Below are 21521 nucleotides of genomic sequence, written 5' to 3'. Positions count from 1 at the left end.
TCCATGGCACCTGGCCGCTTGGTACCCATGAAAGGGTAGGCGAGATAGATCCACGTGTTGTTGTTTCACTTTCTGGAGGAGCAAACATCAAGGCGTGAACTACTTATATCTTGATAAAAAACCAGATTCCTCTTCCGCCTTTCCTTTTTGCAACGGAATTACAAGTGTCTTTAGTAAATATGGATTACTGGTACAGGTCAATGGGTGCTGCTAACAACAACAACAAAAAAAATACTGCTTCCAATACTTAGTAATACAAAGCTCCATGAGGCGTCTTTTCTTAAAAAGAGTATCTTAAGGACCAAAATGTTTTACAAGCCTATACCCTCCCTAGGGGGAAAAAAAAAAAAAAAAAAAAAAGAGCTGTAATCTAAACCACCACCACCCCTCCCCGCCAAATTTGTAGCTGAAGGAATGAAGTTCAGAGGGGTGTAAAAAAAAAAAAAAATTTCCTCAGTGTAGAGCCTTCTGGAGCTCTTCCCAATACACCACCCTGGTTCTATTTTTTTTTTTTTTAAACGTTGTTTTCATTTGAAACTAGATTCATGCAGCTTGCTCATGCAAAATGAGAATGAAAAAAAAAAGTTAGGGTCTGGAAAGGAAGAGAAGGATTAAATTAAGAGTTCTGCTAGGATGTAGCCATCATGATCTAATGCAACATGGACAGCCCTGCTTCAGGGAATACTGACTTTCAAGGGCTGGAGCTCCCGAGGACAGCTGGCACTCAGCTGGTCATGTTGCTAGCCTCATGTTGCCTCAGTGTCTCCCAGAAACTCAACTGATGCTATTTAGGGTTTTCTCTTTTCTTTTCTTTTCTTTTCTTTTCTTTTCTTTTCTTTTCTTTTTTCTTTTCTTTCTTTTCTTTCCCTTTTCTTTTCTTTCCCCTTTCCCTTTCCCTTTCCCTTTCCCTTTTCCTTTTCCTTTCCCTTCCCCTTTTCCTTTCCTTTCTCTTTCTTCTTTCTTTCCTTCTTTCTTTCTTTCTTTCTTTCTTTCTTTCTTTCTTTCTTTCTTTCTTCTTTCTTTCTTCTTTTTCTTTTTTTTCTAAACATGCGGCACAGGAAATTTTTCCTCAATGCGTGTAAGAGCTGTTTGATTCCCCAAAGAAAAAGATTTGGCAAGTCAGTTAGGAGGAAAGTAGAAGCACCGAACACATGAGCACATTTTAACAATGTCCAAGTGTAACTTTTATTGCCAACAGTAGACATGCACTGGAACTTGAAACGCAGCCCAAATGCTAAAAGCAGTTGTTTTTATCTGTGAGGAGAATGTGGTTTCATTCGGAGATGAGTCACTTTGTTCTGATTTATCCAGTTAGTAAATGTATCTGATTTGTTTTCATTAGGGAGTTGAAAGTTTGTTTTTGTTTGTTTTGTTTTTTATTTTTGTAACAGTAGAGAAAACTATTAGGCCTGGTAAGGAAAGGAGGAAACAAAATTTTATTGAAATGCTCAATGAAGATAAAGCCAAGATGTCACCTGCCATGTACAATGAAGAGGGCTTGGAGTCCTGGCATTAAGAGGGAAACTTGGGGGAATTCAGAGGCCTAGGACTTTGCTGTCAGTATCTGACAGCATCTTTACAAGGCTATCTTGGGTTGCCGAATCAGAAAACTAAGCCTTTTGTGCGCTGTGGTCTTAATTTTGTTCAACCTATTAAATGATTTCATGATGGGATATAAATGACATCTACCCATTTGCTAAACCACTTCAAGTTTTTCTAGGCCTGCTCTGCAGAACTAGATCGCTTGGTTTAATTAATCAGGTAACTCATCAATCTGATGAGAAATATTCAGAGTGCCTACTACCTGTAGGCACTTTATGGGTCAGTTGATGCCATGACTTTGCTGGCAGGCAGACCCTGTCACCAAAGAATTCAGCCACATTTATATTAAAGTTGTCCATTGTTTTCCTACGCCTTCTGTATCGAACAAATCATGGCCATTATGATGGCATTTTGTCCCATTAACTTATTTTTCTTCTTCTTTAACCTAAAGAAATAGTGCACGGTATGGAATTTTAAGTGTATATTATTTGCAAGACCAAAACCACCCATCTGAACAATTTTATCTAACAAATAATTTCATCCCAGAATAAACAAACTATATTATATTGATACATAATACAGGTTTCATTAGTAGGTAATAAATATTCTCACTGAAGTAGAAACCGTGCTGAGCCATCTATGACCCGGGTCAACATATTTTGAAGACGTAAAGTGATCTGCTGTGGCGGAGGGATAGTAGATCTAAGCTAACTTTGAGACTGTAAACAATTTACTCAAATGGGGGGTGGGGGGAGGGCAAACAAAACTGCTTGGAACCATTGTTTTCCGTGGTTGTTTTTCAAGTCCCCCGGGGTTACCAGTGCACAGCGAACAGTATTTTGTCTTAAACTTAGTGGAGTGGATTGTCATTGTAGTGGCTTTTTGTCCCTGAAGAATTTATCAGGGCTCGCTCTCTGGCTTCCATCACTCGGAAAGACAGCAAAGCCTATTTCAATATCTCTGGGCATACCTAATATTTAGAAAGGTAAGCCTGTGTAGCAAACGTGAAAGAGCTCCTCTATATACCCTGATGGCTTTACTCAACCATGTTTCCTCTTTTATCATTTGTTGGAAAAACCCCTTTACTATCTCTTCTTAGTTCCTTGTCCTTTGTTAGCTACAAAGAGCAGATTTTCTTTTGTAAATCCTTAGTAATTAAATGAGCACTTCAGTGGCTGTAGCCTTCAATGGCTTGTTTCCTAGGTTTTTGCCTTTGACAGTCATATTTTGCAAAGGCCCCTGAGATGACTCGGCATCTTCCCCTACTTAACACTAAACCAATTGAAGCCCGTGCTCACTGCACGAAGGAGGAAAAGATTCATTAAGGGCACTTCATTAAGGAGCTGAAATGGGACGCTCTAAATGCGCCTGAACCAACTGCAGTCCAGAGGAGCTGTCTATTAGGAGAGCCACAAAGACAGTTTCGGAAACTGAACTCCAGCTCCAGTGCATCGGATTAGGGAGAGTGATGGGATTAGTGTTTAATGACTTGGGGCAGGAGACAAAGGGAATTTCGACAAAGAGGCTTAGATATGGAAGAATTAACACTCTCTATTCCAACCAGGCCTCTGATGACTTCCAGCATTCTTTTCAGACTCAAAAAGAGCCAAGGGAAGGGGAAAAAAAAAAAAGATGAGCAAAGCTTTCATACTTTCCTAACTTTTTTTTTTTATTACAACAACAATACAGAGGAAATAAAAGAACCCTCTTCAGCCCCTCGCACTTGAAACCCCTCTTAAAAATAAGCATCTACAGTTGTGTCATCTGCGGCAAGGTGCGCCTGCCCAGGGCTCCTGCGTGTGCCACGATGCCGCTGCGCAGAGCAAGGCCCACACCGACGCGGACATGGAAGCAAAGCCCCTGGTAGCAGAGGCCCAGCTAAGTGGCTTGCAAAGTGCCTCCCTCTCCGTGGCTGTTTATGTTACAGGTGCAACCAAAGGGCCAGAGAGAAACCGCTTCATTGTAAAACCTCCTGCCCGGCCCCATCTGGCTCGGGCTCAAATGATTCCAGTGTCTATGGCCTGAGAAGTGCTTCATGAAACGAGGTGATTATCCTGCCTACGTGAGGGGATAACTTTGGAAATGTGCTTGAAGGTTGAAAGTGCTCTTGAAAAAGAATCAAGTCAACACTGGAGCAGGGCAGGCGGTGCTGGAGCTTATCTGTAGCGTTTCCCCTTGCTTGGACAAGAACACGGAATCATTATCTAAACACGAAGCCAAATTTAAGTGGCTGACCCTGGAGTGGAGTATTATTCCTCGGGCTGTTAAGTAAATAGACTCAGAGCACCACATGCCTCGGAGCAGTAAGTGTGTGATTATGCCCTGCTGCTGCAAATGGCAAAACGCAGGTGCAAATGTTACTGTAGGCAAAAGTACAACCCAAATAGGGCCGTAAATGAGCTCGAGCTGTAAACCAATTCAACATGTCCTTATTTTTAACCGAACTAAATCACTTGCAGAGAAGCTGGGTATTCATTTCATGTCCGAGCCTGTATGCAGTGGTCGTGGAGCGGTCGTAGACACCAAGGTATTATTTAACCCGTGTGGGTTAGTGGGACAACGGGCCCCCTGCCCCGTAATCCATTCGGGGGGATACCGGGAGTCACTGTGAAATCAAATACATTGCAGGGCAAGGGCTTAATGCGTTTTATAGGCAGTTGTTCATCCACATCAAACTTTAGTTTTTTAAAATCCGAGCATTTGATCCCACGACGGGACCCGTGCTGGGAGCCAGAGCCCGCCGCGCCGCTGGAAGGCGGAGGAGAGGTGGCCCGGGATGCGGGCGAGGTCCCAGCGGCCCAAGGAGCCCTTTCCAGCCATCTCGGCTCTACGGGGCCCCTGGGATGCCAAGGGCCCAGGCAGCATTTGATCAAGTTGCTACAGGGCTCAGACCTGCATTTATTGCCCTTTGCTTTCCTGCTAACGTTTTTGCTTAAAGGATCGATGTTTTTCCAGCGTAGTGGCCTCCCTTCTCTCCTAGCTAAATTGAAGTGGGGTATAATGGGCTTCCCTCACCTCATTCCCAGTCCCTCTTGACCCCAACATGGTCTAGAAGTCTGTTCTTTGTTAAATTGAAAATGTGTAGAAATTTTTATAGAGATCTTCAGCTATATAAATAGCTTTGAAAATTGTTGTAACTTTAAAAACAGGTCAAAAAGGAAATTGAACAGCTAGTGAGTTTCATACCATCCAGTCAGCTTTTTGAAGGGCTGCATTGGTCTTCCTAGTAAATGGTTGCTTTTATTGTTGGGGTTTCTACCATTTTTTTTTTTTTTTTTTTTTTGGAGGCAGCTTTTAATAGAAAAGGGAGCTTTGGCGGAATTTTCTGATAGGATGTCAAATATATCACTAATGGCTCCTGCCACCACCTTTGAACGTCAAGAGCAGTTTTTGTCTTGGGAGTGTGTCCTGCATGCCACTGCACTGCTTGCTGAGCATCCGATTCTCCACAAATACTGATGATTTCCTCAGATGGGTGGTGACCCCCATGTGGTTCCCAGGCAAGTTCCTGAACTCTCTTGGCTCACCGGTGGATCCTGCGTCCTCAGAGGTGGTGGCTTTGTGGCTTTGGAACGTTCAGACCAAATTCTGCTTCGGTGGGTGCCACAGTTTATCAAAAAGCTCTTTGCTGGTATCTGTTTACCAAAAAGGACCAGGGTTTCTTTATGGCTCTTTAAGATATTGGGAAACTTAGAAGTGATTCCTTAGTATTGTGTTGGAAGTCTAAGAACTTAAAAGCAGTGATTCTTAACCTTGGATGGTGCGGGTGAGGGCAGGAGGAGCAACAAAAGTACTGCTAGGGGTCCAGCAATCTACTTGTTGTGTAAGCATTTTCAAGAACCTGAATAAATAACGTGTGTCACACACAGACTGTTATTTTTACAAGAATGTCTGTGGATGCTATTATGATGAACACATTCAAAGTTATTTGGAAAGGTTTACTGAGATTACAGTCATTTTTATCATTGTACGTTTTCTCAAGCCATACCAAAAGTTCCACTCATATCTAATAGGAGCCTGAAACTTTTCTGCGGAGGCTGGAGGGTCTGATATAGAACTCTATCAATGCCAGTGATAAAAACCCAACTCAAACTAGCTAAAGCCCAGACAAAAATGCTGGCTCAGGTAGCTCAGAGATATGTGGAGCTCTGCTGGCCCTCGCTTGGCTTCATTCTCAGGCAGGCTTGTCCGTGGGGTAATGAGAGGGTCATGGTCCTCGCTACATGATTATACGGTCCTAAACTGTCATGAACTCACGAGAGACTTTAGGCCAAGCTTCCGTATCGAACTCCAAAACAGAATTCGGATAGCTCAGCCCTACCTCATGCGTCTATCTCTGTACTAACCACGGAGGTGAAGGTGAAGAAGGCCCATCAGCCTGAATCACACGCTCACTTCTGTAGGGAGAGGAGAGGTGGAGTCTCTTGATCTATAAGCCCTACCAGAGTCACACAGAGAGAAGGAGGGGCCGATTTCCAAACCAAAAGGGAGGTGATGAGCAGACAAGCAAAGCTGACTTACAGCAAGACGGTTTCTCGTATTTACACTTCTATTTACAAGGCTTGGGAATCGCTATTCTAGAGTTACTGTTATTATTTTTGGTGTTTTAACTAGGATCCTCCAACAAGTATTAGGAGTCAGTTAAGCACAGATGAGACCCTTGGGAATACCCTGGGAGGCACCGTTTTTGCAGCCAATCCCAATGCTGGTTTGTGTACCTGCATGTGCTTCAGAGGGAGAAGAAGAATGGAGTGTTGGAAGGGGGCTGACAAAAGAGAAAGGCCAAATTTGCTTAAAATTCAAATCTCAATTCTTTCCTGTAAGTTTAAGATAAAAAAAAATAAACTCTCTGTCTCTGTCACACACACACACACACACACACACACACACACACTCCATCACCACCACCACTACCACTACTACCATCACCACCACCAAACTGATACAAGCTATAAGGGTTAATTCCAAAAAACCTTTTTAGAAATAAAAAGTATTTATTTCTAAGGCTTCCCATTTATCTTTAATTATTGTGTACTTTCAGCCTGAGTGCCGTGGGTAGGGAAGGTCAGCCCTAAGACTCAGAGGTCTAAATAAGAGGAGTCTCCTTGTTGCTGCTAGGTCTCCAGGTCATGTCCTGTCTTTGCTTTTGTTCCTGGGTAACTTTTCCTTCCCAGGAATCAATAATTCTGTAATTGATTCTCATTTTTATTCCTTGTGCCCGTCTTCATCATTCTCTCCACCTTTCACCCTTCTGGCATTACTCCGTATTTCCTTAAATTTCCCTGTCCCCCTCCCCACCTCCATTCTTGGAAATAAAACCATTTTAAGTCTTTCACCTTTTTCGGCTACAGTCATGACCAACATCGGTACAATGTAAAGAGTAGATTACTTGACTTAACAATAATAATGATGATGATGATGATAATGAACATTAATTGAGCTTATTTCTTAAGCACTCTCTCAATATTATCTTATTTAGCTCTTACACTGAGCCTGTTAAATTAGAATAGTAGTTCCATGTTACTTTTGTGAGGGTTATTCAGCTTTGAACCCATTTACGATGTTTGAGAAATTCCTTATGATTTTGATGGAATTCCCCAGTATAGCCCAAAAAAGTTCAAATACTTGTTGCCATAGATTCACTTGCACCTAGGGTGTGGACACATGACCTACACTCTGCCAAACACAGAGGTAACCTGCCTCAGACTTTAAGATAGCTAGAGATACAGAAAGGAGGCAAGTAGGTTGTTTATTTCTCAGGTAAAGGTGATATAGATGGCTTCAATATTCCACTTACAGGATCTGTAGGGGCTGTGTAGGAGGCGGTGGCATTCAGTATCCAAGCCAGTAGCAGTGGTGGATTAACTCTATTATTCAGTGTCAGTAGCTCCACTGACAAAGTCCCTATCCAACTGACTTTGTGGCATCCTTTTGGCTATGCTTCTGGCTATTATCTAGACCCCTTTCTTCTGCCATTTCTGAGCCTGTTTCTCCAGTTTCCTGATGTGTTCAGAAACATAAAATATAACACAGGTGCTGTTGCTGGAGTTGAGCAACACAGAAGCCTTATCCTCGTGCTCCCTCAGATCATTGTAATAAATTCCCTCCTACCTAAATCAGCAGCCACAGTCCTGATGGGTGCCAGGATGTTATTTTAAATTTCATTTTATAGATTTGGAAGCCCAGGCTTAGAGAAACAAATACATTGTGCAAGGTCAAGCAAATATTATCAAAGCCAGGCTGACTTGAGAGTCCATATCCATCTACCACCCTTCATACAAGGGGGAAGAAAGACTGTACCAGTAAATGAGATTTGTCTGAATATAATTTAGAAAGAGGGGAGCCTGAGTGGCTCAGCGGTTGAGCACCTGCCTTCGGCCCAGGGTGTGATCCTGGAGTCCTGGGATCAAGTCCCACATCGAGCTCCTTGCATGGAGCCTGCTTCTCCCTCTGCCTGTGTCTCTGCCTCTCTCTGTGTGTCTCTCATGAATAAATAAATAAAATCTTAAGAAAAGAGAAAGAGGTAGGTATCCTTGATTAAAGTGTCAATTCTGGCAGTCTTTCCCAAAGTCACAGTTTATTTGGATAACCTCCCTTTATCTAGGAAATGAAAAGTTTTGCCTAGATGAGTGGCTTCTAATTATTGGGAATGGGGTCAGAGAAACATGAAAACAAAACAAAACAAAACAAAAACCTACAATAAAAGCTACGGATCTCCTTCTTAGCAAAGTGCATATACAAATGTGTTGCATCCAATTTCACCCCAAGCCATTGATCTCAGTGAATCCCAGGCTGAGAACCCAGAACTCGATGAACTCTCACTTTGGTCCTTCCAAGTAAGACGCTGTATGATTCCACTATCTGGATATCTGGATGAATTTGTTATAACAAGTGAGCTCAGTCTCCCTCCCTCTCTCTCTCTCTCTCTCTCTCTCTCTCTGTCACACACACACACACACACCACAATCTCAGGGCATGGGTTTGAGTTAATCACATTCCTCAGTTTATCATGTACCGTCATCATCATCATCATTAAGACAAGATATTTGAGGGGACTGGAGATCACAAGGTATCATGTGACAACTGCCTAAAGGATCTAGAGCTTTTTGGCCTTGAGAAAAGAACACTCAGACATGACGATTTGAATAAGTTACTGCAAGTAACTGATATTTGCTGCAAATAACTGAAAATCCAACCAAGAGTGGCTTAAGAAACATGACATTTACAATCTCATGTAACAGGAAGTTTGGAGATGAGAGTTACAGAGTTGGTAAATTCACTTTAAGACATGGGTTCCTTTCTTCTCTCTGTTCTGCTGTCTCATAGGATGGGGCTTGGCCCTAGCTCCTCAACATGGGCTGGTACTTCAGCAATTTTTAAAAAAATCATGTTGACAAAAAAAGAAAAAGAAAAAGAAAGAAAGAAAGAAAGAAAGAAAGAAAGAAAGAAAGAAAGAAAGACTTCTGCTTTTAACCATTACTGAGTAGTATCAAACTTGCCCTCTCACCAAAAACAACTATAAAACTTGACAAGTAAATAAGGTAATTACGTTCAGATATTGGATAATAGGCATGGGACTTGTGATTCTTGAGAAGGGAAATACACAAGATGAACCACACTTTTTTTTTTTTTTTTTTTTTTTTTGCCTGGGACCACTTTCTTGTTGCGATACAAAGAAGTAGAATCAAATAGAACAATTGTCTTTCTGAGCTGAGGAAAAGAGATCAGAGTTCCAGCCTCCTGAAGTAGCTGGAATTTCCTGGGTAGGATACTAGAGAAGAGAGTTGTGCACAAGGGCATGTAAATTTATGAAAATTCCTTGACTGAAGGCTAGGCTATGCAGATAAAGGTTGAAATCCCATGAGACATCCATCCACAGATAAACTGCTGTGGGGATAAAAAATGAATAGTAATAACAGAGGTTAAGCAGTTTAGGAAGATATTGGAGTCCTGGCCCATGGAAAAAGAAGGATTTTGGGTATTCAGATGAGACCCTAGAAAGGCCATATTTTATAAAAGAATGAGAATTATGCCCTAGAGTAAGTGCCTGCTGTAGAAGTAGGCAAACAAACAAACAAAACCCAACAACAATAAATCCTCTGTTAATGAATAAAACGAAACATAAGAGGATCAATAAACTCTACCAATAATTTGTCTGAGAGGACAAACTCAATACACTTAAAAATAAGATGATATAATTCAGATACCCTATGACATATTTTCCAAATTGTCTGGTATATAATTAAACATGAAAGTTAAACATGTAAGGGAGAAAAATATGACCCACAAACGAGGGGAAAAAGAGCCATAGAAAGAGACCGTGAGATGATTCATATGTTGGTATCATCAGGATTTTAAAGAGGTGCTTATAATATATTCAAGGACTTAAAGGGAAAGATGGTCATAATGAGTTAACTGATGAGAGAACTTCCACAAGAGTTCACCTGAATTTAAATCATCTTTTTAAAACTTTGATTCCAAAAAAAAAAAAAGTTTTGGTGCTACTTTGGATAATGCTGAGAGCTTCCTTCCTGAAAGTGTTCACGTAAATATTCCCAGGTAGGGGTATTGTAAAGTAACATTCAAGCCACAGGTAGGATGACATAAAAGATAGAAGAGGAGAAGATGGAGTAGGTCAGCTATAATCACTTCCAACTATCAGACTGTTTCTCTTATCACCACCAGTGGGGAAGGGAAACCAGTAGACACAGGATGCACTGGGCTCTCTGGTCATGCTGTGTCTTCTTGTTGAGTCCCTTCTGTGATAATACTGGAAAAGTAGTTGTTAAATGAATAAAACGCATCCTAGCTACCTAACATATTTAACATGGCTTGAGCTTGCAAACTTGAACTTGAATAGCAGTTTCCAAAATTCACTAACACTCTTTCACCCAATTTCCCCAAACAGTAGGTCACTTCCTACAGAACCTCCTTCAGAATTTCAATGCTGATTCCGAGATCCTTTTCAAAAGGTCATAAAGAGATACATTAATGGGTAGCAAAAATCAAGGATGAATCTTGATGAGAGTCTTAATTCAAGAAAAGTGATTGTTTTTGCCTTGTGATTTTTTTTTCTGTCTCAAGAGAATGATGACCCAAGTAGTGAAGAAATGGTAAGAAGATTCCTCCTCCTTTCACAAACTGCTTCTGCTCAAAATAGTATCTAGAGGGCCTAGCCCTTCCTCTCCATTCTCTGACTGCCGATGATTAAGAATAAGACCAGAAAATATTCTATGTTCAGTGGAGAGAAAGCAATCCAGGGGCTGCTGCAAGAGACAGATGGGAGACCCTTCCCCTGCTCCCATCGCTCTTCTCTCGTCACCCTTCACTTCCTCTCCGTTTTTCCCCCCCTTCTCTTTTTGCTCCCTTTTCCCCCAAACCTTACCCAAGGTTTAGAGTAGTTATCAGAGCTGGGCATGCCCATTAGCTGCAGGCGAATCTTGTTTGCAAGCAGGAAACTGTAGGAATTTTCCCCTAGTGGTGTTTTCACTCCTTGTGTGAACTTAATCTGGGGGGATTAACAAATGGATCAGCTGGAGACCTCCTCTTACCCAGACAGCATGGGCAAGTTCAAGCAGGAACAGTCCCCGAAATGTCTGGTTCTGCGGGAGCTAAGAACACACCTACCAGGCACTGGACAGGGTGTGTCCCCAGTGAGGCCCAGGTCACGGAGGAAATAGCTCTGCTGTCATGGTACCTCCGCCGCTGACTTCACGTGTCCCCTCCTTCTCCGTGCACTGCTGCCACTGCCTTGCAGCCCTCGTGCTAGCCCAACCACCCCGATCTGGCCCCTGAGTTTCCCTTATCCCCTGCCACTTATAAACTCCACAGTTTCTCTGGCTTCTCCCTTGTTCGCTATGGACCTGCTCAGAATCCATCTTCTTCCTGCTGTGTCCTGTGTTCCATGGTTTCTTAAGGTGGGTTCCTTGGAAGCAGAACCTGAGACAGGGATTCTTGGCTAAGTGCTTTCAGTGGGAAAGTGCTCTTACAAGAAGTGATGTGAAGGAAATGGGAAGGATCAGAGGAAGAGAGCAAAGCAAGGATAGGCTCTCTGCGAGATGCTAGCTGCAGTCTGCAGGCAGCTCTGGAGGAGAACTTGCCCCACGTAATAGGTCCTCTCTTGAGGCAAAGGGCCTGGTGTTTTGCACTCTGTACCAGTCGTGCCCTGGATGCTGGCATGGGGTGGGGGGAAGGGGGGAGATAACCTTCCAGGTGAGACAGCTCCTGTTCATCCACAATTCTTCACCGAAGAGGGTAACTGCGGGATGCACACAGCTCCAAGGGAAAGAGACCCAGGTGGGACCCTGCAGCATCCACTGTATATGGAGGAAGTGGCTTCAGTGGCTTTAGATCAGTCTCAGCTCATTCAAGACCATAAAACAATCAGAGCACAGGGTGATAAGGAAGACACGAAAGGACTGGCAACCCTGCCCAAGGGGTGATACCGAATTGGTCATCCATTTCTAGCAAGTGTATATAGTCTGTCTCGCTGTGTTTGGCATAATATGATCTCCTCCCAACTCCATCTTCTGTTACTCTGTACACAAGGTACAGAATCCCAGTTCACCCTCTTGTATAACTTGGAATAAGTTCTCTCCCAAATATTTCTTGGCTTTTCCAAAAAGTTCTACATTCTCCTAGCTATCGCATACCATCTCTTCCTAAGAGCCGCTGCTCTAGGCTTATTCCCCAGGCGTATCTCCTCCACTAATAATTATTTCTTCTTGCTGTTTCAAAAACATAACCTTCTCCCGTCCTTCATTCCTCAAGTATGGAGGATAACAAGTTGAAGATGACTCAAAGGAATTATAAAACAAAAAAGGAAAACCCAACCCAGATATCAGACTCCTACTAAATAATCCCTAACTCCATCAGACCCCTAATTCCACCAGCTACGCCCTTCACACAAGGCCCCTCTCCTGTTAGTTACTGCTCTCCCTGCCCTCAGTTGCAGACCCCAGAAAACAATCTTCTCTTGCAAGCCTAACTTTCCTGAGACTTCTGGGGAATGCCAGTCTCAAATTTACTCCAGAGGAAGAGCATGTTTTGATAATTCTTTTGGGCAATCATATTTTGAAGTCATATTTTACTTCTGACTCATTTATCTCCTTTTTGGTCTTAATTTATTTTATCTTGTGAAAATGTCTGTGTATTTGTAATCTACCTTAAACGGAGACGTGTAGGACTAGATATTTAGACAATTGATCTCTCCACATCTTCTATGGAAGTTATTTCCCTGATCATCTTCTTCCGTGATGGTAAGATTTAGGGGAAATGTGGCCACCCAGCTGGACCCCACATTTCCTAGACTCCCTTGCAGGTAACAAGGCTGCAATTCTGGCTAATGACACATTCACAGAAGCGATGCATATCATTTCTTTCTTTCTTTTTTTTTTTTTTACTATGCATCATTTAATACAGTATTTGCACTCATAAAGCAGAAACTATGGGATCTGCATAAATAAAAACGAACAGCAATATATTAACAACAGATTTTAAGAAACTATTTTATGTCCAAGACATGTCAGTGAATTAAAAAATAAGTGAAGCTGTAGAAACCCTAAACAACATGGGTGATACACTGTACTTGTTTTTTTAAAATTTTTTAATAAATTTATTTTTTATTGGTGTTCAATTTGCCAACATATAGAATAACACCCAGTGCTCATCCTGTCAAGTGCCCCCCTCAGTGCCCGTCACCCATTCACCCCCACCCCCCGCCCACCTCCCCTTCCACCACCCCCAGCTCGTTTCCCAGAGTTAGGAGTCTTTCATGTTCTGTCTCCCTTTCTGATATTTCCCACTCATTTTTTCTCCTTTCCCCTTTATTCCCTTTCACTATTTTTTATATTCCCCAAATGAATGAGACCATATAATGTTTGTCCTTCTCTGATTGACTTGCATATCATTTCTTAATCAAGTTAGATTCTAAGGAATGGGCACAGATTCTCTTCTCTCCACACATCCTCTTCCACCAGCTGTAAGCCAGGGCTTGTGTAGACAAATTAAACTGTCACAAGGTTTATGCTTAAATACGCTCTATCTCAACAGCTGTCCCATCCCATCACACGAGTCCAGTATAGACTTTACTCTCCTGTGAGCACTTAGAGTTAATGACGGTAGTCGCTCCACATCCTTATGAAAGAGAGGATGATGGCACTACTGTCTGTGTGAACAAAACTGACACCTGGGATGGCAGAGCTTCAAGAGAGAGGGTGCCTGAGTTTTCAACACTGTGATAATGACAAATCAACCGTGAAAACGAGACAAACTTCTCTCTTGTTTAAGCCACTGGGTCTAGTTCAGCACTCAACCATACACCCTAACTAATTCAGCCCAGGTGGACTGGACTTTGTTCAAAGACCAAACCAACTGAGTAGAAGCCATTATGGCTGAGACAAAGAGGGAGTGGCTGGGGAAAATATGAAGCATTCCAAAATAACAAATGGAGAGACTGGAAGAGTAATTATTTTTAATGCAAAGTTGTCCCCCAATCAAATGCGATGTGGAAAATACAAGGGAAAGACACATTTGAACCAATACCAGCAAAACCCCTTTCCATGAATCCATCTAAGTTATGTTCCATTTTTTATGCTTCCAAGAGAAAAAAAAAAAAAAAACTCCTGTTGCAAGTTTATTCACAGCATCAGCAGTTATTTGATTTGATTTGATTTGATGTTGGGACAACAGAAACAATATAAGCCTCTTTATCCCATTTTGCACTTTTGCAAATAATATTAAATCAATTTCTTGAGTAAAACCACCCCTTGTTGGCTCTTTAATATTTGGGTCACTATAATGTCACTTGACATGTTGTGGCAACATTTTCGGGCTAAGCCCGAGACATGACGCATACCCCCAAACGCCTCAAATGCCTGCTATTAACTGAGGGAACCAAGAGGTCTACAGTCTATGTTCTCTCTTTATAGAAGGATTTTAAAGAGTTTTATAAAGAGGGAATATGCTCAGGGTTCAGCCTAAGGAGGCTTATCCTATACTACTACCAATGGGATGACTTAGCTGAGATGGACTTGTTTAGCTGGTTTCTTCAGCCCTGGAAACCTCTCCCCATTTGCCACCCCACGCCCATGACTGTGTCTGCATTTTGAGCCCTGCTTTTCTCCCTAGTTCCTCTTTTAGAACATCTTCTTACTCCCCTCTTCTTAAATTCTCACACTATCCGTGAAGCCTTCCACTGTTAATTAAAGCTTCCTATTCTCCACTGGGATTTCTGGAAGCCCGTAACTTCTCTGTGCTTGGCGTCCGTACCTCAGGCACATCATGGCCTGTATTGATCAAGGGTGTTTCAGGTGTATGCTTTTCTCTCCCCACCGAGATTCCTTTTTTTTTTTTTTTTTAAGATTTTATTTATTTATTCTTTAGAGACACAGAGAGAGGGAGAGAGAGGCAGAGACACAGGCAGAAGGAGAAGCAGGCTCCATGCAGGGAACCCGATGTGGGACTCGATCCCAGAACTCCAGGATCATGTCCCAGGCTGAAGGCAGGCACTAAGCCACTGAGCCACCTGGGCTGCCCCCGTCCCCCCACCAAGATTCTTTTTTTTTTCTTTTTTTTTATTTATGGTAGGCATGCAGTGTGTGAGAGAGAGAGAGGCAGAGACACAGGCAGAGGGAGAAGCAGGCTCCATGCACCGGGAGCCCGACGTGGGATTCAATCCCGGGTCTCCAGGATCAGCGCCCTGGGCCAAAGGCAGGCGCCAAACCACTGCGCCACCCAGGGATCCCCTCACCGAGATTCTTAAAGCCAGAAATCACACTCACTCAGCACCTCTATTTCCTGAGGATCTGGATGCATATGAGATGTTCAATAGAGAACAGTAGGTATTCACTTAAATTGATGGATTGGTTATTAAAATTCCCCAGTATGTATCCTCAATTCAGGGGCAGGAGCTGACTTGAGCAGAAGAGGCAGGATGGAGATGTGTTGTGCTCAAGGGAGGAGGGAGGTATCCTGGTGGCACCTGGAAAGGTGATTCTAGGAGCGCAGTGGGTGACTGGGGATGGATATGGATCTTTGGGAGACATTTGTCTGTAGATGACAGTTGGACACATGGATCTAGTTTAATTGTCTAGAGGGACAGAATAAAAAGAAAGTCCTGAGTAGACAACAGTATTCTATGACAAGTAAAACATGTGGGAGGAAGACCATGGAGGTTTAGAAGGGGACCTAAAAATCTTATTTAATTTGGAAACACATCGGTAGCAGCAGCTTGGAGAAATGGGGGCAGTTCTGGGGCTATTGAGAGGAATTTCCTGCCCCTCATTTGTCTGAATGCTTTGAACCCCAATCTTATGATGGTTGGCCTTGCTGGCAGATAGGCTGAAAGAGGGAGGAGGACGTATGCTCCGGCCCAACTCTACCACAAGAAGCAGACAAATAATAAGAGTCTAAGGATGGTGGACTCCCATGTATCTGGGGATCAGAATGAAGGTTTCACACATTTTCCTCTTCCCTTGAGGTGGTGCTGAGTGGGCAGTCTGGTCCTAGTTTTGCTATAAAGTTAACACTATTACCTTGGGCAGCCATAACCTCTTTGGGCCTTAGTGTCTATCTGTAAGAAGCATGAGTAAAATCATCTTTTGGTCCCCTAGACAGTCCATCCGTAAAAGAAACAACCAGAAATCTTGCCTCTATAGAGCTGCGAACCAGGAAATTATGGGCACCCACGTCTGTGCATGCCTTGGGGTCTAAGCGATAACCCTCTTGCCACCCAAATTGATACTTGATCGCATCATTAGAAAGGTGGGGGTTTTGTTGTTGTTGTTTTTTAGATCTCTGTTTCATGACTTGGACCCCTAGGTGGGGAGGCTGTATACCAGGTGGTATGGGACATTGTAAGAAAAGGCTGTGAATCACCTCACTGCATCAACTTAACTGAAAAATTTAAGAGAAAAAGTAATTTCAAATTAACATAAGCACCACTTTCTATAAAAGTAGAATACAAACTTTGCATTGGTCCTAAAGACTGCACAAGGGGTGTAATTAAAGTTGGCATCTTCTGGTTGCACTGGGTTACCTGATACTTTCACAAGGACCAAAACCTTTCTCGTTCTGTTAGGAAGGCCTCACAGTGTTGCCAGGCACTCTTTGCTCAATGGATTTACCAGGTATTTATCACTCTCAAGTACCCAAGAATTTCTACTTGAGCTAGAACAGTTCATGTTTTTCATTTTTGCTTTTGCTGTTGTTCCTTTGCTTGCCCTTAGGAAATGCAAGGGCTCAAATCTGGGGGATTTTGGCTGGCACTATGTTGACAATTTCTGTCTTTACCAGAACATTCTCTTGTGGAGGAGTTGTGGCAATTTAGCATTGAAGGATCTGGTTCCATTAATTATATAACGTGCTCATAAAAGAGAAGCCCGATATGGACTTAGAAGACCTAAAATTCCCTTCAGGTCATGATTTGATCATCGTCTAGAAAACGCGAAGTATCTAATTATTTGGACTCAGATAGTTGGTTTTGCTCTTGTAAACTCCTGACCGAAAGCAATTATTTCCCAAATTTTTGAGACAAATGAACCATAGAAGAGCAGCTGTAGAACTTGTTGTAAGAAAATATGATAATTACCAAGTTTGACATGTGCTTTGACAACAGTCCTTTGCTAATCAACAGCTTCACTCCTAAAACAGACACTGAAAACATGTTGGACAGCCAGTCCTCAATTCTACATGCCAGTGGGAGGGAGTGGTAGTGCAGAAAACCCTATGCAACAGATAATCCCCAAAGCATTGTTGTTTGGCCTGAGGAGGTATCATATTTTTAATTTTTAAAAATTTTTGGCAGCAGATTCAGGTCCCTTAATTAGATCCTACACAAGTTATTGTTAATATTAGCTTCACTCTCTGAACAGACACACTTATGGCTGGCAGGAAAAGCCACCCTGGGCAGCAGGAAAAATTCATCTGGGGCTTACAAATTAGCAGAAGCCAATTCTGACATGGCTAATCCACAAGCGGATAATTGAGTGTTGACTGGCATTTAGGGAAACGTGTTTACGGCAAAGGACAGTGTGGGATGCTGTTGTATAGTCAGGTCAATAGAAGGGAAAATCTTCACTTTTTACCAGCAAAGAGCTGCTCCATAAATGCAAAACAAAACTCAACTGAAAACCAGCAGCCTGAAGGCCAACATTTCAAATTGCACGCTGAAGCAGCAATTCGAGAACATCTCTACCCAAGGTGGGGGTGGGGGGCTCCAAGGGCTTGGGGTTGGAGGGAGGAGTTGGTGATCCTTAAATGTTAATCCAACCATGGATCTTTTCTGAGGTCCCTCCCTTGTCTCAGGCTCTTCTGGGTTCCTCTTTTTATCTCTAGCTAAGGCTTTACAGAAAGCTTGTGTTTGTTTGGTTAAACTTGAAGTGACTGAAGTGACTGTGGGGCAATTTAGTGAGGAAAAAAATGGATGGTGGAGGAAGTTCCTGAGAACTTTCTCCTACTCTGTACAATGGGATCAATGATATCTATTGCAGGAGTTATAAGGATTAGGGGTTATAAGTGCATGGAAAGCACTTGATACTGCTACATAGTGAGCAAAACTCTGGAATAGATAGGTCTTACTCTTATTAATAATTGGAATTTAAAATATCTTATTCTTGTCAATGACAGTAATATCCCAACAGTACATCACCTTCTACTGATGTGCTGCAAAGAGTAAAATAAGTAATCTAGAGGACGATCTCTTTGACTACACCTAGCATTACTCCATAGAATTTACTTTTCCTCAAGGAGGCTCAATGGTAAAAGTAAGATGTTGGACTACTTTGCTGAAGAGAGTTTAGGTATTTAGACTCTAGACTGAAGATTACAGAAGATCCTCTGCAAATTTCTTTTAAATGTTTTTAAAATTTATTTATGATAGTCAGAGAGAGAGAGAGAGAGAGAGAGGCAGAGACATAGGCAGAGGGAGAAGCAGGCTCCATGCACCAGGAGCCCGACATGGGACTCGATCCCGGGTCTCCAGGATCGCGCCCTGGGCCAAAGGCAGGCGCCAAACCTCTGAGCCACCCAGGGATCCCCCTCTGCAAATTTCTTAAAGGAAACAATAAATACCCACCCATAAGGGATAGCCCAAGAATAGTTGTGACTTCTGGGTGCCTCCTTATCATCTATTGTCTATCTTTTCCCCCTGGCTACTGCTAAGAAGGCATCCGCTGGAACTCGAGTCCACTTGCATATGGGAAATACACCAAACCCAGTATGTTCAAATTGGTTGTTTACAATTCATTCATGTAGAGTTGTAAAGCATAGTTCCTGCCACATAACATATCCTCATAAATATCTATTGAATAAATGTGGGAAATGCAGAAAACTCATTCTAGAGAATCTTTTTTTTTTTTTTTAATTTTTATTTATTTATGATAGTCACAGAGAGAGAAAGAGAGAGAGGCAGAGACACAGGCAGAGGGAGAAGCAGGCTCCATGCACCGGGAGCCCGACGTGGGATTCGATTCCGGGTCTCCAGGATCGCGCCCTGGGCCAAAGGCAGGCGCCCAACCGCTGCGCCACCCAGGGATCCCTCATTCTAGAGAATCTTAATGCTGAAAGAAATCTTAGAAATCATCAATTTCAAGTAAAAAAACCCAGAGAGACAATTGCTTTAGTCTAACTGGGCTGCTGTGACAAAATACCACAGATTGGGTGGTTTATACACAATAGAGATTTGTTTCTCATAGTTCTGAAGGTTGGAAGTCCAGGATCACAATGCCAGCATGGTTGAGGGAGGAGCTTTTCTGGGTCACAGACTTCTCACTGGACTCCTTGTACCCTCACATACTAGCTGTCTGAGGCCTTTAAAAAAAAAAAAAAGAAAAAAAAAAAAGCATGGCTCCCCTTCATGGGGATTCCTTTATGAGCTAATCACCGCCCAAAGGCCTCATCTCCTCATACTATCACCTTGGGCACTCAGGTTTTCAACGTAAGACTTTGGCGGGATGGGTAGACACAGGCATTCAGATCATAGCAACAATTGAGATATTTTCAATATAGAAGGTAAGTTAAATAAATCATACACAGCCATTTAATGGAACACTAGATAGCTGTTAAAAAGGTGTGCCCACGTGTATCGTCAAGACAAAGGGTTCATCAAATTTCGTTTTAAAAAAGTCAAATGATACAATATGATTTCATTTGCATTTTAAAGTATAATATAAAATGTTTGAATAAGGCCAGAAATGTTTGGAATGATAAAAAAAATTTTTTCAACAGTGGTTACCTCTGGGGCACAGGATGGGGAGCACGATAAAATATGGGAAATGAGGGGAAATGGTATCATTTTATTTCATGAAATATTGTGCAGTTTGAGTTTTTAAAACAAGCACATATTACTTCATAATTAAAAAAAAATACAAAACTCCCCACATAGTTCAACTTCCTTCTTCAAAGACATTAAAAAGTATATATTTAGTTTAATTGACATCTGAGTGCCAAAATTGTAAGATGTTTAAAGTGCACATCATAACGATTGGATATAGGTATTCACCGTGGGAGGATTTCCCGCATCTATCCATCAGTCTTCTAGCCCTTCTAGTACAACACGGTGCTATCAACTCTAGTTGCCATGTTTTACATTAAATCCTTAGAACCTATTCATCGTGTAGCCAGAAGTTTGTAACCTTTTACCAACCTCTCCCTATTTCCCCCACCTCCCGGCCTCTAGAAACCACTTTTTTACTCCCTGTTTTTGTAAGCTTCACTTTTTTTTTTCCAGATTCTACAGGTAACTGATACCATACGGTATTTGTCCATTTAAGAGGAAAGAATAAAGAAGATATGGTAAACGCACACACACACACACACACACAAACACACCCCACAGGAATATTATTCAGCCGTGAGAAAGGAGGAAATATTGCCATTTGTGACAACATGGATGGACCTGGAGGGTATTATGCTAAATGAGGTAAGCCAGACAGAGAAAGACAAATACTCCGTGGTATCACATGTGGGATCAACCAACCTTTTTCTTTTACAGATGAAGAAACTAAAATTCTGAGAAATTCCTGACCATACGAACTTAGAACTGAAAGATACTTTTAGCATCATTAAATCTACCTTCCCCGTAGGACAGATAGGCTGAGGCGCAGAGAAACGAGGTGAGTTATGGCACTGAACACTGAAGTCTACAGAGAAAAGAAGTCGTGGATATTGGTGTTGAAAAAACTTTTAGGTACTCAGCCCATACTGTAAATCTATTAAAACTGACTCACTCATTTTGGATGAGGTAAGTGTTGACATTAGACAATTTGGTGGGCAGCATTTATTTTCCTATTTATTAAAATGTCAGAAAGAGTACCAATGGCACCTCCTAAAAGGCTTGCAGGTGGTGGTCTTCCAAACACAATCCTCAGTCCTTGAAGAGCAGAAAAACTCTAATATTCTAGCCTCATGATAAAAATCAGGCTGAGATGAGTATATTCAGGATATCAAAGCAGGGATAGTTCATGAAAAAAAATCTATAAAAAGACAGACGTGTGTGTGTGTGTCTACATATGTGTGTGTATAAACATATACATTTATAAAATACATTTATAGAATAAATTTATAAAATATATGGAAAGTCACATTTAAAAGCCACAGAATATTAAACTAGAAAAAGACTTCAAAGAAATTCGCTCTTTGAACAAATTCACCAATGCTCCTCGGTAATTTACTTCTTCTCAAGCCACATTTTGTATATGTCCCAGTGGAAGACAATATTGCCTCATGATTTTAAAGGGAGCACGCAGAAATCCAGATGTATTTACACGCTTTTGGTTCACGGTCATATTAACGCAAGAACATAGTGACCGTTATTTTGACGCAGTAAGACTCTTGTCTCTCATTACAAACCACAAACCGATCTTGCAAGCTCCGGCCTGGCACGCCGGGTCGGCTCAGTCGGTTCTGGTCTCACTGGCTGTGCACACGCTTTTGTCTGTGTTCCTCACACACAGGGAAGTGGAAAATTGAGACCGGCCCCC

The sequence above is a fragment of the Canis aureus genome, chromosome 11 (assembly GCF_053574225.1).
Source record: "Canis aureus isolate CA01 chromosome 11, VMU_Caureus_v.1.0, whole genome shotgun sequence".
Lineage (NCBI taxonomy): Eukaryota > Metazoa > Chordata > Mammalia > Carnivora > Canidae > Canis > Canis aureus.
Note: the sequence above shows the minus strand (reverse complement) of the source record.